The sequence below is a fragment of the Uloborus diversus genome, chromosome 6, assembly GCF_026930045.1.
Source record: "Uloborus diversus isolate 005 chromosome 6, Udiv.v.3.1, whole genome shotgun sequence".
NCBI lineage: Eukaryota > Metazoa > Arthropoda > Arachnida > Araneae > Uloboridae > Uloborus > Uloborus diversus.
The window spans coordinates 169,788,612-169,806,471 of NC_072736.1; positions in this window are offsets into that span (position 1 = coordinate 169,788,612).

The window sequence follows — 17,860 nt, forward strand, 5'->3', positions numbered from 1 at the left end:
ATACATTAGCGGTACTCGCACGGCTTTGCTCGTAGTAGAAAATTTAAAGGTCATTTGGTTTGCCTGTATGTTTTTAAATAATGGATGAATTTCTCGCCAAAGTGCTATGTTAATTTGCTCAACCATGTTATGGAAATTTACTTGTCCACGTTATGGTAATTTGCACGTCCATGTTATGATAATTTACTCGTCCATGTTATGATAATTTGCTCGATAAACGTTTCTTAAAATTGGAATAAAAAAAGAACAAAATAAATTTTTTGAAAAAACGCTACGAGGTGTTCACCCCATGTCACGAACTAATGTTGTGCCGAATTTCATGAAAACCAGCCGATTGGTCTAGGCGCTATGCGCGTAACAGAGATCCAGATATCCAGAAATCCAGACTTTCAGCTTTATTATTAGTAAAGATTCTACATGCAGTAATGCATAACGTGACTTTTAGTAAAATCTAAATGGATGATATTTAGTTCAACGTCTAATAGCACTGTTCTATGTTCTATTACTGTCTTTAAGTTACCTCTGGTAAAAAAAAAATATTCATTATACCGCGAATCTTTACTAATAATAAAGCTGAAAGTCTCTCTGTCTGTCAGGATCTCTATGACGCGCATAGCGCCTAGACCGTTCGGCCGATTTTCATGAAATTCGGCACAAAGTTAGTTTGTAGCATGGGGGTGTGCACCTCGAAGCTATTTTTCGAAAATTCGATGTGGTTCTTTTTCTATTCCAATTTTAAGAACAAAACTATCATAAGATGGACGGGTAAATTACGAAATTATCATAACGTGGAACCGTAACATGGGTACAAGCCAATTGGCGAGAGAATTCACCATACATTATTTGTAAATATACAGGCGAACCAAAAGACCTTTTAATTTTTCTATTACGGACGAAGCCGTGCGGGTACCACTAGTCTTTCATAAGAAAGGATTAGGTGGTAATAGAACAATGTTTCGCAACTGAATTTTGGCTGGAGAAAATTTGGCTATTTTTACATTTATCAGGGCTTTATATATTGTTTAAACTGTTCATTTATATTATGACTTAAACAATGTAAATATTCTTAGTCAAAAAAATTAATTAGTAATATAGTTAAAAATAGTTGAATACTTTCGTGAAAACTTATCAACAACTTTTTGTGCTTAGTATAACTGTTAGAGAAATAAACCGTTGTGCAATTGCACAGAAACAAACAGCAAAGACAACTTTTTGATGAATTGTTTTTGAAATCTCGAAACACCCTACTTTATCAAAATGTGGTTGCAAAAAAAAAATAAATAAATTTTTGGCCTATCATATTAAATTCCAAACATTTTTCAAGTCCGGACACCAATCCGAACGAGGGCTTGAAATCCGGACTTTCTGGACGAAATCCGGACGTCTGGTAACCCCAAACAGAGCTCATAGTAACAAAAAAAAAATCAGTGAAGGTTCACTCTTTAAGGGGACACTGGACGTTCAAAAAGAAGAATTTTTTGTCAAATTTTTGGGCATTTTTGAAATTTTTATTTTTTGAATTTATTTGAATATGAGGACAATTTTGTGAGTTTTGTTTTATTTATTACTAGTGTTACCCGCACGGCTTTGCCCGTAATAGAAAAAATAAAAGGTCTTTTGGTTCGCCTGTATATTTACAAATAATGTATGGTGAATGTTCTCGCCAATTGGCTTGGACCCATGTTGCGGTTCCACGTTATGATAATTTCGTATCTCGCCAATTGGCTTGTGCCCATGTTACGGTTCCACGTTATGATAATTTCGCAATTTTCCATCTTATATTTTTGTTCTTAAAATTGGAATAGAAAAAGAACCACATCGAATTTTCAGAAAATAGCTTTGAGGTGCACACCCCCATGCTACATACTAACTTTGTGCCAAATTTCATGAAAATCGGCCGAACGGTTTAGGCGCTATGCGCGTCACAGACATCCTACAAACATCCTACAGATATCCAGACATCCTCCGGACAGAGAGACTTTCAGCTTTATTATTAGTATAATAAAGATAGTATAGAGAATGACTTAAAATAAGTTTCAGTGTTGTGAAATCAAAATAATTACGCAAGGGCCTTTCAAAATTTTGTTGATTATCGTTAAGGTTATTTACATTTTTTAAAATAATTGGTCTTCTAATTACAATTTTTTAATGAAATTTTATAATTAAGCTTGTACCTGTGTTAAAAGTATATAGTTAAAATTTCATGCAAATCCATCAATAATTTAAAAAGTTTGTTTTCAAGGTCCAGTGTCCCTTTAATATGGAAGAAATATTCAAAACATTATATCAAACATGTTTAGAGTGCTGGAAGATGTTTTCTCTGCGCTGGCAAAGAAACGACTCTTACAGAATTGTTGTATTTCTGCTAAGAATTGACATTGACGACAAAACTGGCGGTAAATGGCGATATTTGGAAACAAAACCTAAACGTCGCTGGCAACGGTTGAAAGGGTCTAGGGATTCCCATCCTGGGAATCACTGTTCACTTCCTTGAGGAGTCAAATAGCCCCTTTGGAGGAGAACTCCAATCTCCTCCAATGGGGCTATTTGACTCCTCAAGGAAGCAATAAATACTTAAGCAGGGATACCAGGGCGATGAGTATTTAAAAAATTAAGTAATAATAAATGAGAACTGACGTTGAAAACGGATGTGAAACCAATTGTTAAGAGTTCAGATAAGGAATTGTTTGTTAAAAAGGAAACAAATCCAAGTTCAGGAGCTTCCTCCCCACGGCTCGGTTGAACCTTAAAGAAGTATTTTATCCCTCATAGCAAAATTTATAAATTTTCTTTTTCTTTCCCCTTTATTTTACGTGACAGTGTTTTTAACTCTCCCAGATTCCAATTTAAAAAAGAAATTAATTTCATAAAAAAATAAATTTGAATTCTGAAAATTTTGCATTCAAACTGTTTTTCGCAATCACGACAGGAACTACTCATTGGAGTTATTCTTTCTAGAAAAGGCTCCTGTTCCTCCAAGCCTGCCCCTCCTTCTGTGCAGTTACGTGTGCATAGTTGTGTGTGTGTGTAGGCTTGTGTGCGTGCGTATACCTGTGTGTGTGCACGTAGGCGTGTGCGTAGTGTATGTGTGTGAAGTCGTGTGTTTGTATGTGTGTGAGCGTGCGCGTGTGTACACTGTAAAAAAAATCCGTAAAATTTACGGAAAAAACTGTCAGCCAGGACGCCAGTTTTCTTCCGTTTATTTTACAGAAATCTTTCGTATTTTTATTATTTATTCAAGCTGATTTATTATTTTATGAAGATTAAAAAATGAAACTATACTTTCATAAATACATTTCAATATTTACTATACTGCTACAAAATACATGTACACAAAGGTAAATTTCCGAATATGCCTCTGTAACAGATGACAAAAAAACATAATAATAAAATATTGATTAGGATGCAATGAAAAGGAAGTTGCAAACGATTTAAGACTTACTCGCTTTAAATAAATATAAGATCAAAAACTCGAGCACGAGACCCAAAATCCAAACAGGCGGGCGAAATTTCGAAGATTCGAAGAAAAACAAAGTATAACCGGTTACAGATTCAAAAAAACAGAGAAATCCTGTATTTTATTACGAACAGTTTTTTTCTGTAAAAAATACGGATAACTTCTTCAAAATTTACAGTTTTTTTTTACAGTGTAGGACATGGACGCCTCCGACCAGGAGAAGCGGATAGCTCAGGACCGGGGGACAGCCGCGCCTGGAGGACGGCGGGCGGTGGTCCCCTGGTTCAAGCTGAAAAAGGAACCGTAACATCAAGGACGGTCAAATGAAAGCAATAAGCAATCGTGATTGCTCAAAAAATATACTTATGTTTTTGAGAAGTACTTCAATGATGTAATTTAAGTATTTTCCTTTAAATATCTATCAGTTCGTTTTGGAAAAGGAGGGGGGGGGGGTTGGCAGTAAAAGTAATTCTTTTTTTAGTTAATAGTGACTTGGTAAAATGGTGTACGTTTGATTAGAATCGAAATAAGGCACATTTATATTTTCAATAATATCTATATTCACTAGCGCCAACTTATGATTTTTTCAAGGAAGAAAGGGAGGGGGGGGGCGATAGATGTCAAACAACTTCTAGAGATATGCTTTAAAAAAGCTGAAGATCCACTGGTATAGCGCCATTCTAACTGTTCTACGCACGATAACTAATCTTCTTATACAATTAAAAACTGGGCGTATGTATCTATGCATGTACCTTTGTATCTATGTCCGAGTTACTTCTCCCGAACGCCAGTGAACTGACCATCGAACCGGGTATCGATAGATTCCTAATTTTCCCGTCTTTATGTTTGGTTATTTACATAATCCTCCGATAATAATTAGCGGAGATATCAATTAAAAACTATTAATTACGACACTTAGATTTCGACATAAAATCCCTATTTTTTTAAGGCTTTCCTCCATTTATAAATTATTATACAGTGCTTCATCAAATTTCTGTAACAGCTTGTATTGAAATTTGTAGCGTGAAGAAAATCATTGAGAAGAAAGATCTGTAGCCATTTTTTCCCTCGAATATAAACAAGTAAAATTATGCCTTTTGTTTTGAGGCTTTTCCTGTTATCGGGGGATTTAAAATGTTTCCTTTCTGGTTATTTTTCTGCAATCTGCCGCATAATTTTACTGGCTTTCTTTTTCTTTTTTTTTTTTTTTTTTTTTTTTGTTCAAGCCTGATTGTTGAACACGCGTCACTTGACATAACTTTTATTTTCGAGGTAGACCGTGCAAAACCGGGCGATGCAGCTAGTATATAATAAAGCTGGTTTAAAATTATGGTATTATGTGTATCTACTGAGCGAAAAAGTGGAAATTTTGAACCAAAATTGTTTTCTTCGTTTCTTTTTTAACAAAAATTGTACTCCTTAAAAGGTTTTTCAATGTTTATTACTTTACATCAAAACAAAGATTTTTTTTTTTTTTTTTTTTTGCACAACATAAACGAGTGACAAAGAATTCACAAAGCAAATCACCAAACCATTTAAAAGTAAAATATTTTCCCTTTTAAATACGCACACCACCACAAGGTTAAGTAACTTTTGTATGATTGTTTCTTCTAGAGATGATTCAAAGGAAAAAGGTTTTTTTTTTCATAAATGAACAGTACCAAAGCAGTGTAATGTTCCTCCGAAACGGAAGAACTGTACATCTGTCTCTCCAACTGTAATCAAATGCGGGAAACAAGAAAAGTCTAATTAGGAACTAAAGCAAAAGATGTGTTGCACGAAAAAGCAAAACATTGTAGCAGCGTAACTCCTTTTCTTAAAACCTAGCACGGAATTTGTGCATTAAAGTTATTTAAATAGCGTTCTTAAAAAGTACGCTTCAGACACAAAAGTAGATTAAAAAATTCTGTTTCTGAGGAAGACAGTATGTTTAAGTCATAAAATGCTTATATGATTGCTTGTGGATCTGAAGAAAAAATATAAATAAATTTGTAAGAAGTTCACGTAGATAAAATCAAAATATAAAAAATTCTATGAATACTAGTTGTAATTCGATTGAGATTAAAAATAATTTAAGGGTCATTTTTCAAAATGGGGTTGTTTCCTTCAGTCAAAAGTACTACTTTTAGTCACTGAAATTGATAGAATAAGCGAAAAATATATATATATGGAGCGAGAAAAAACTTTCCTTTTCCCAACGCTCAATTTTTAATTAATTTTTTAAAGTCTCCGATTTTGAGAACAAGGCGTGGTCTTTATGACTTCACAAATGATGCACTTTTGCGCATCTTCACTGGCGGTTTCATGTCATTATAACCAAGAAGCAAATGAAATATTGATCTCTACGCTTGATCTCAACCATATCGTTGCCCATACATGTAAGTAAAAATGCGAATTAAATATTATGATCCGTGAATGGCATTTCATCATTTGTGATGTCATCGGCAGAAGCGTAAACAATAAAAGCGCACCGATTAAAATATTGTTTTTTTAAATACTAAACTTAGCCAAATTATTTCAAAAATGGTCCAATCCTATGTTTTTAAGTATGCTCTGTCTGAAAAAAATACTTTTATAATTTGGGAAACGACCCTATTAAATCATATGTTGCATTATTGTGTTTACCTCTTCTAACGCACTACTGCCACAAAACTAACTAACTTCTTGTTCAAATGTTTTTCTTTTCTCTCTCTAGGGTGTCTTTTTTTCGCTCTTAGATGTATTTCATTTCTCTCTTAGGTGTGTCTCAGATCCTTTTTTTTTTCAGATCTATTTTACTTTCACTAATTCAATACGGTCATTTGCACAATACCATCACCAAACCAAGATTTACATTTTCATCGCATAGAAAATACCCTAATTCTAATTAAATTAGTTATTTACTACTACTATCTCTTACTCCAAGACCCCTACCATTTGTACTGGTTATCTCCAAATTTTTAATTTTTGCACTTACACCCCTTTGCTTCTCACGGCCTCATATGTAACTACATAACTAAAAGATCACTAGGTAAGTGGCACTAATTCCGGAGAAAATATTTTGCCATTTTACTTTGCTCTACATTCCCCTATTTTTCAATACATAATTTTACAATTGCCTTACTTGTGCAAGTTTGATAAACTTAGAAATAAGTTTTAAACTCGAAGTAAAAATTTAATTTTGACAAAGCATCATACAAAACCGTGTTATCTGATGTGCTAAATGCACGCAATTTCCATTCATTTCTAGCATAAACATTTACCCATACGAAAGTCGGAGTTTGTAATTAATCAAAGCTTTTGCTTCATGACCACGCACATTAACGTATTTACAGTCATTTTAATCAGAACTAATTCAATTACGAAACAGGAGAAATGATAACGATTTAGAGGTGATCTTTCTGCGTTACAATGTCGGAAACTAATTCACTATTTTAATGTTTTAGAATTTTAATTTAGTTAAGTACATCTGGAAGTTCTGCTATCAGCGATAAGTTTTACCTTTAAATTTTAATTATTATTTATTCCAAAGATTGCAGTTATGTCACTGTTCTTTTGAATATGTATTGCTAGAGGTAAATCTAGGTCTGAAATATTTTACTTTATACCCTAAAATGTCATAACAATAACAATAATAGTGGAAATTTTTCTAATATAACTTTACGTACTTTTCTTACGAACTAGAAAATCGTCCGTCAAGGTACGGGCAAAAATTGCTTCTACATTTGAACGAAGCAACTGCATGTTTGATGGTTTACTCATAGTTGGAATTTTAACCCTAACTCCAGTGGATTAATCTTAAAGTCCAGTAGATAGCGTTCATTGTTGAACATTTTTTTCGTTTCTTCATTCTCCTAAAATGAATCTTAGCAGTAAAACAGTTAAGTTACCGGATCCATTTCAGCCTTATATTCAGCCCTGGATTCATTCAGTCATAAAGCATTTCCCTGCAGGTCAAACATTACCAAAAAATGTGTTCAAATTATCATGCCGTGGCGCGAGTTTCATTGTTGGTGACATCAGGAGCGTTACTCGATCATTCGCTAATACTCGTATTATATGAAAATATATATGTACTTTGTGAAATGACATTCAAGCCATTTTACGGGGAAACGGACATTTTTCCTATACGTGACAGCCCATATATCACTTTAAAAATAACAATTAAATAAAAAGTTTAATGAACATTTTTTTTGCCTCAGAAATCACAAAGGTATGTGCGATTTCTTGAGCAAAAAAATACCTTTTAAAATTAATACGTTTTAATGAAATGTACGAACTGCCACGTGCGACGCAAAATGGCGGCTTTTTACGGAATGGCCCTATCGCGAAGAATATTGAGCTCCCAACACTTTTGATTAAATTTATCCGGAAAAATCAAGTATGAAACAGTAGACTGAACAGATTTTAAAAACAATAACATAAGTTTTCTATTTTTCCCTCGATGCATTATTTTGTCTCCGTTATTATGTGCGAAAAGAATCTTTACTAATAATAAAGTTGAAAGTCTGTCTGGATGTCTGGATGTCTGTGACGCGCATAGCGCCTAGACCGTTCGGCCGATTTTCATGAAGTTTGGCACAGAGTTAGTTTGTAGCATGGGGGTGTGCACCTCGAAGCGATTTTTCGAAAATTCGATGTGGTTCTTTTTCTATTCCAGTTTTAAGAAAGAAATTATGATAAGATGGATGAGTAAATTACGAAATTATCATAACGTGGAACAGTAACATGGGCACAAGCCGATTGGAGAGAAATTCATCATACATTATTTGTAAATATACAGGTGAACCAAAAGACTTTTTAACTTTCTACTACGGGCAAAGCCGTGCGGGTGCCAATAGTATAGAATAAAGCTAAGAAATGCAGACTAAATAAGTTTCTTCGTTGGAATTACGAAGTTACGACTAACCAGAGAATTGCTTGATACTATTTGTTAATAAATTACTTCAAAAAATAATTTGTAAATCTTAGTTGAAAGCTCAGTGATTAAACACCCTTACTTAAGAGGGTTTATTTTTGTAGAATTACGTAGTTAAATTACTTTCACTAGAATAAAAGAAAAATAACTGTCTTTAACATTTACTTCTACTTTTTTACTTACTCTTTACGTTTCTCTTCATTTCACTTCAGGAGTTTAATGAAAGAACTACCATTGAAAAAAAATCAGAAAATCTCATTTCACAAGCTACGAAAACAGATTAACAAATAGCAAGAAATTAAATGGATCCCAAATGGTAGAAGATTTAAAATGAAATCTAAAAAAAGAAATGGCGAGTTTTAAAATGCCTTTCTTTATTTTCAAACGAATAAATTTCTTAAACACAGTGGAAGAAATGGAAGACTTCTGCTTGAAAAAGTTTAATCCTAATTTCTCCGTTGTTTATATTGTGCTGTAGGGAAATCTGATACTTCATGGAATATGTGAAAAATTTAGTTTAAACCTTTAACTGGAAAGAGAAAAACTAGTTTCCAATTTAAAGCCTCATCAGACTCTAAAGTAATTACCTAAAAATGGAAAGTGATGCTGCTTGATTCCTGATTTTTCAAGAACGTGATTAAACAAATGTAAGTGAAAATTTACAATTGAAGTAAAAAATACATACAATTCCAGAGCTTTATCCAAATGTTTTTTATATTGTTCTTAGTGCAAATGTATTTAAAATAGAAAAGAACGCGACGTAATTTTTATTTTTGTAATGCCATTATTCGGATGATGAAGAAATGCGAGTAAATTTATTATTTAAGATTAAAATGCAATCAGTTTTTAAGTGTTATCAAATGATATGATACTGTATTTAGTGCAAAAATAACCAGAATTGAAAAGTGACTCGACTTAATTTTCAATATTCTAAGAATGTGACTATTTGAATGTAAGAAAAATAAACTTAACTTTACAAATCGAGATTAAAAGGAAAAATCACAGAAAGCATGATAGTTAATGTTATGACGCACTAAACGCACACGTATTCAACATTATTTTTCGGCACTAAGTAAGAGAAACACTTAGAAAGAAAAATCAATCATACATTATTAACAAGGAAAAAAATCTCAAATAATATTGTGTCAAGTTATCACCAATAACATTTACTAACCTGACACTGTAGACGCACGCGCACGCCGGGCGCGAATACATCCGCTGACGTGCAGATACATTCGCTGCGGGCACGCGCTTGTCGCGATAATCGTTCAAGTTCTTACTTTTCACTTGTAATTTGTTTAAAACTGATATTATTTAATTAATTTGAAAAAAAAAAATATTGATAGATAGTATATACGCAAGCGCGTAAGTTGAATATTCGCTAATGTGCCGATACGTTCGTTGCGGGAAAGCGCATCTCGCGACAATGTGGTCGTTTCCAAAATTTTTAAGGATTTTTTTTCTGAAAGAGCATGCTTAAAAACAAAGGATCTGACCATTTTACAAATAATTTGTTTAAGTTTAATATTTAAAAAAAATACTTAAATCGGTATGCTTTCATTGTTCATACTTCTGCCGATGACATCACAAATGATGAAATGGCATTCAGTGTTGCCATTCACAGAACAAAATATTTAATTCGCATCTTTACTCACGTGTATTGGCAAGGATAGGGTTGATAGCAAGCGTAGAGCGCAATTTTAATTCGCTTCTTGATTATCATAGCGTGGAAACGTGATAGAAAGATGCGGCAAAGTGCATCATTTGTGACGTCATCAAGACCATTCCTTCTTTGAAAAATCAGACATTTTAAAAAAAATAATTAAAAAATAACTGTTGGGAAAATAAAAGTATTTTCTGGGTCCATGTTTTTTTTTTTTTTTTTTTTTTTTTTTTTCTTATTCTATCAATTTCAGTGACATAAGTACTACTTTTGACTGAAGGAAACAACCCCATTATTCAAGTTCTTCTTTACTTCTAATTTCTTTAAAAGTAATATTGCTAATGTAAAGCGTAGTAATCATAGTTTTTTTTTGGAAGATTATTTGGAACGCAATTTAAACAGATTAAATATTCAAAAAAAGAATTTCTTAACAACTTACTGATAGTTAATTACCCTGAATCCGACAACCACGGACTTTGCCGACTTTCGGATCGCTGCCGAAAATTTTGACATTGCGCATGAAAAAAACTTTGAACGATCGCCTTGATGGATGTTTAAAAAAGTTATGATATGACTCACTTTGAAATATTTACATGATAAACTCGCTTAAATTTCAGCACTTTAGTCCAAACAACGATGCTTAAAGCAAGAGATTCGGATTTTACCGCGAAATAAAAATTCTGCAAATTTTCCCGATCTAAGCTCGAAAATTTGGGCATTTTTCCAAAACAAATTCTGGCATAGTTTAAAATTATCTTATCGTTAATTTAAGACTTAAATTACAGTAGAAGTTAAACTGTGCGAAAAAGGCGGGACACGCCGATTGTGAATTCATCAATCTTTTGCATAGTTAATCGCTTGGGGAAAAAAGCGTGCTTAATAATGCTACCAGAAATTCAAGGAAAAGTTTGTTATTTTTCATTCAAAACAAAGTTTGAACACGATTCCGATAGTTCGGAACATTTCGGAAGAGAGTTCCAAACATTTTATTTTCCTTCTTCTCAAAATAGTTTATTTTGGTAAAATATTGTAAATGGTTTTAAAAATAAACATCGTATGCGCCGCACCTGCTGTATCCACCACATCAGCAATTTATAAACTTTTTTTCCTCTTAAGTGCCGCGGCGCATAGACCCGAAAATACATGTGCATTGGGCTATTAAGGGACGAAAGGCAGATGGGGACTTGCTCCTAGTTGTATCTCTCATCTTCATAAATAACACTCTTGCTACTAGATTTATTGCACTTGTTTTTGTCTCCTCCCTCAACAGAGCATTTCCAGGAAGCAGCGAATTGCCAATTTTAACTTTGTTCTCAGAAATTTGGGTATCCTATTGAAATCTTGACTCGACAGCTTAAGAAAAGAAGATCCCACCAATGTATGATCTGCAGTGGTGATATAATTCCCAAAATATGTGAGTTTATACGAATGCAAAGATATCTGCTAAAAGAAGCTTAGTTTTAAAATTTTGTAATTTAACTTAGGTCTTTGCATCCATAGTCTTATATAATTTTCATGAAAATTAGTTCCTTCTAACCTCAAAGCATACACCTGCAATTATATGCAATTTAGTGCTTTATAACGTTGTTTTAGCCAACGAACTTTTACAAAATGTATTTATTTCTTGTGATTCAAAACGTTTTTTTTTTTCTTTTTTTGAAATCCACCCCCCCCCCTTTTTTCCCCTTTTATTGTTATTATTTCTTTTTTACGTGATAGACAATTATTAGCTTGTAGATACTTTTATTTTTATTTGACTCTAGTTCTCACCCCCTAATAATATATAGGTACCAGTTTTTCGAAACATCACTCATGCTGTTCTTCTACTTGATTGAGGGATGGTGTTTCTCTATTGTACTTATGCAGCTATTTCATAAACTATTCCAAGAAATGGTTTAAATTTGATGGAGGCAATATTTTATCTCCATTTTGGTGCATGCGCAGGGTAGACCTTCGGTGCTTGTCCAAGTATTACGAACACGACTTAAATTCTCGTATTTTTACGTTTAGACTGATTTTTTGAAGAAATAAACCACGCAGAAACGAACTGTAGCATCATTCTTTTATTAATGAGCTGATGTGTACATCACATGACTTCCTTTTACGCCAATTTAAAGTTATTTCCCTAATATTGGCAATTTTAATATGATTCAATAGTTAACTCTCTATCACCAACAATGGTCAAATGAAACCAGATTTAAAAAAAAAAAAGAAAACGCCAAATTTGTCCGCCAAGTTGCCGGCAAAACTTGGCGACCAAATACTTGGAGATATATTGCCAAATGTTTGCATAAATTATAACACCACATGAGTTTGCATTAAAATTAACATTGATTTCCCCCCAAAAAAGGTGTAAAAGACCCCCTTTGGTACATCCGAATACAACCAAAAAGGGAAGTAAACAACTAGACCCCACTAGGAGTCTACGTACCAAATTTTCAACTTTCTAGGGCATACCGTCCTGGAGTTATGCGACATACATACGCAAATACGCACATTCGCACATACGCACATACATATATACTTACGTACGTACAAACGGACATCACTAGAAATGTCGTTGTAATTATCTCGGGGAATGACAAAGTGGATATTTCGGGTTGTTTATACGTTCTTATGCACTTATCCTCGTGTGGTCGGGTCGGAAAAAAAAAAAAAAAAAAAACTCAACATTCATTCGGGGGTGAGCAAAATGGAAATTAAGACCGAATTTTGAGTGAAATTTTTTTCGCGAATACAATGCTTCCTTTTTTGTAAAAGGAAGTAAAAAGTGTTGCTTAAGCATAAACTATAGCAGACACCAAAACTTTCAAAGAAATATTTCTAGAATACTTAATGTAACTTCACGACAACTTCTGTTTTTTACACATTGGAGACTAAAATAAGAATGACCTCATTCAGAAGTAAAACGACTTAGACTGGTAGAGTGTTCACTTCTAAAAACAATTATAATGACGCTGCAGCAATGCAGAATAGAAACCTTTTATGGTTTCTAGTTTATTTCTTTAACTCGTAACAGGGGAGGTGAAAAAGTACTACGTAACAGGGAACGTGAGGTCTCAGAAACCGCTCTATTTACATTTTTTTTTTCAAAAATCGTGTAATTAAGATACATTCCAGTAATTTCCTTTAGATGTTCTTTGAACTTTTATTAGCACGGGAAAAAATATTTTTGAAATTCGAATCGAAATATTCCTTTCCCGGGAAATTTTTCTAGGGTCTTAAGATTTTTCGAGAAAATCATATGCTACAATAAGTCACTAACTACGCGTAATAAAAAAAAATCTATTTTTAACAATGATTTAATTTTGGTTCTTTAATATAAACAAAACATTTTAGTACCAAGAAGTTGATTATATCAAGTTACGGGAAAATTTTGACAGCCCTTTAACTATTAGCATTTCGAGAAACAATTCAGCCTTCACTGTCCCTAGAACATTATCGCGTAACGTTTGTGAACATTTCAAACAAATCTCAAACTCGTCTAGAATATTTTGCATCTCTTCCGCCTAACGCGGATAAGATAAATGAACCTATATCAGCGGTTCTAACGTTAAGAGCCATGTCTACTACTGCCGAAAAATGTAACACTGAAGGGGAGGTACAGTCTCACACACCGCTTCTAAAAAAGAATGCAATGAAATTTAAACCAGATGCACTTGCCTAAAGATACTGTTAAGCATGGGGGTGTTCAAGGTCACAAAGCAAAAAGCTATTTGGAAAACCATTCAAAGACTAAAATTAATTAGAGGTGATCGGATGAACTTTTGAGCGGTTTGTGAGACTGCACCTCCCCTGTTAAGGGTTAAAAAGTGGTCCTAAACTCGAAAATACGAAAATTTCAGTTATGTCCCTAGTAATTTTGGGGCAGTCACTGTAGTTTTATTCAGTGCGTCATGGAAGTTAGAGCTCTTCTCATAGGAAAAGAGGAAGGCAGCAAATCTTGAGCAATTACAAAATTAAGCGGTCCATTTCCGCTTCTCGTTCCCACGCCATATCTTCGTAGTCTAGCTTTAACAGTAACTTCTGGGAAATGTCTTTTGAAAATTAAATAAAATTTCCATTAGTCATTTGTGTGGATAACATGTTTTTTAAAAAGTTCTAGAATTCTAATAAGTTCATTTACTTTTATTATTACCACTATTTTAATTTCATAACTGAAAAGGCATTTATTATTTTTTTCATTTTTCAAACTAATATCAGCATAAAAAATTCTACCATTAAGGCTTTATATAATTATTTTTTAATAAACCAACGAAAATGGAAGTGATCCATACTGGACGAAGTAACACGACATTTTAAAAATTATTACTATTTTTATGAAGCATTTTTAAGTTATTGGTAATAACTTATTAAGAATATATAATCTGCAGTCATGCTTTCTAAAACTCTTGTCTAAACGCAGGTGGTAATTAACCTTATTTACTTATAACTCAATGTTTTTATGCCAATTTATTTTATAATATTTTTATTACGCATGGTAGGTTATGGAGCAAATAATACGCGACATTTTAAAAGCTTTATAAACCAGAATGATATTTTAAACATGTATTTAAAAGATATATTTAAGAAATAAAAAATTAGAACTTAAAATTACAGATTTGTTAAAATGTGCCTTATGATAATTTGTAAAATATTATGATATCATCCATGTAAAATAGTTAGTTATATTTTAAAGTAAAAATAAAGAAAATCACTAATGCAAGCATGACGAAAAAACTACATGAACAATGTGCATAAATAAAAAACAGTAATATCACTTTAAAACTACGACTAAATTGCAATGATATATTAACGTAAATTAAGAACATACGTATATTTTTAGCAATGTTAAAATATCTTATAAGCTTGATAAATAAAGAAAAATACTCCGCACAAAGACAAAATGTATTTTAAAATCAGTTTCATTAGTATTACTAAGACATTAACTCGAAATTAAATAATTGTCTGTTATATTGATAAAAGGTTTAAAAGCGAAGGAAATTGGTATAACTACTAATTCTACTATTTTTGTTACCAAATCTTGTTTAACATTTGTTCCAAATTAAGCAATTTTTCTTGTTTTCCCACATCATTGTATAGTATTTTTCTTAAAGCTTCTTTTTAAAAAACTTTAATGTTAACATTTCGTGTCTATCTCTAAATGAAGCTAATCTACCTGTTTATCCTTTGTTTTAATTCATCGACCGGTGTCTCTCACTAATGTGTCGTTTGATATTTTTTTACATGGATTTCCTTAATGGCTTAAAAAGAAGTTTTTTGCTTTATCTTTTGTTTAACATATGGTTTAAGGTGAAGCAAGCATATTTAGTTGCTTAAAAATATCTTTAAAATAATGGAATAATTTTATTAAAGCAGCTGTGTATTAAAAAACATAATTTCCTTATTAAAATTTAAAAAAAAAACATATTATGATTTTGTTTTTTTTTTATGTAAATGGCTCTGAACCTTTTTATGGTCGTAAGTTGTTTGTATCTACAACGTCCAACTTACGTTTCCCAGTTTTTTTCGTAAAATATTTATGTTCCGGAACTAAATCATTTACATTTAAAAAGTTTTTATTTTAAAAAAAAACATGTTATGATTTTGTTGTTTTTTTATGTAAATGGCTCTGAACCTTTTTTATGGACATAAGTTGTTCGTATTTACAACGTCCAACTTACGTTTCCCATTTTTTTTCTAAAATATTTATGTTTCGGAACTAAATCATTTACATTTAAAAACAGTGGTATACTTGTATGTATACGCATATATGTATACAACGCATTTAAAATACAAATACACTTAATATTAAACAAAAAAAAACTGTAACAAATATTAGTAAATCTCAATATGTTAAATGCTGATAACGATATGTTTATCATTTAAAAAACCAGACATTTTTGACATACAAAATATTACAATACAAGTATCAATTTTTGAAAATTGCTTATCTTACCATATTCTATGATTTTCAGAAGTAAATTTGTCTAGGCTGGAATAGTCTACATGTGTTACTACATAGTTAAAACAATATCAGATAGGTGGCGTTAAAAGTAGAGTAAATATTTCACCATTTCACCCTGTCCCTTCATTCCCCTACATTAAGTTTAGCAATTTAACCCCACGCATACACACGGTACCGATTACCCTTAAACCATTACAATGCTTTTATCAGAAATTTTTTTTCTGGTAAAAAAAGAACGTGATCACCTGGAAAAAGATACTTTTTATGAGATTACAGCACCTCTGAAGTGAAACTTCAGTTGTCTTTAGTTTTCATGTATATCCCATTAATTGATTATTTGTGCTAAAAATTACTACCGTAAAAAAAAAACATAATTATTGAATAAAAACAAAAGAAAAAAAAAGACTGTGTAAAAACCAAAAAAAACTAAAATAAAAAACAAATAAGCCCAGTAGTTTAGAATTTTATTAAGTATTACGGAATAACTACTCCATTGGAAGAGTTTTATAATCGATAAATCATAGATTCAAAAGCAGAATAAAAGGATCAACAGTCAGAGCCCATTCAAATTTTACGAGGTTCCTTGACTGGTCAAAAAGGAATGGGCCCCGACTGTTAATCCTTCTATTATGCTTTTGAATTTATGATCTGTCCTACGACTGTACCTATTACTAGCTGCATTGCTCGGCGTTGCTCGGTCTACCTCAAACATATACGTATATTCGGTGTCACGAGCACTCGATAGTTTCGGCATTGATTGTTGGCAACACAGACACCTACGAAAAGGGCGTTGCTGTATTGGCTCGTGGCTTTTTCGAATGTTCGTCAGCCGTCGATGTTGAGTTTTGAAATGAGCCGTTTTTGCTCAACCTTTTGAAATGTGCCATCCTTTTTACACATTTTTCAATGTACATATGTTCCAGTTACTAATTAAAGTTCTAACCAGTTTAAAATGTTGAACTGTCGTTATTTCGTATTGAATAGAAAATTTGCTCTCCCAAATAATCAAGCTATTTCGATGATGAATTGAACATAGTTCCAAGCACAAGCATTTTGTATGGATATAAATATTCCCGTTTTCATTACATTTGTTGTTACTGCTCCACTATCAGTCAAAGATGGACTATTCAACAGAAAAATAATTTTTCAATTCGAACCCGCAGTCCCTGAGGTAAGCAGCGCGTTCAAACAATAAACAAACAAACTCTTCAACTTCATATTAATAGCTAATTAATGAATAAGAAAATAAAAACAATGATACGTATTTTTTACACAACATTTTCAGCGACGTTTAGGATTGCTCTGAAAAATCAGCTAAGATTGAGCTCTATTTTAAGGAACCTCGAGATTTGCCTCATTGCAAAATCAGCTAAGATTGAGCTCTATTTTAAGGAACCTCGAGATTTGCCTCATTGCTGACTCGAACCTAAAACCACTGGATTGCAAAGCCAGCGCTATCAGGTCAAGCACCGTGGATACGTCTGTTTGGTGTTCCAAGCATTTTATATTATGATATGAATTTTCCCCTTTTCTTAACATTTTTTATTGCTGATCCACTCCTAACAGCGTGATGTTTTATAGCCTATAGCCTTCCTCAATCAATGGACTATTCAACACAAAAAGTATTTTCCAATTCAAACCAGTAGTTCCTGAGATTAGTGCTTTCAAACAAACAAACTCTACTGCTGTATATTATTAGTATAGATAAAACTATTTCAATGGAGTAGTTATTCCGTAATACTTAATAAAATTCTGAACTACTGGACTTATATTTTTTTTCTTTTTCTTTTTTTCTTTTGGTTTTTACGCAGTCAGGTTTTTTTTGTTTTTATTTAAAAATTATTTTTTAATTTTACCCTTTTTAGTTAACTTTCATTGACTTCGTTATTAGGATCA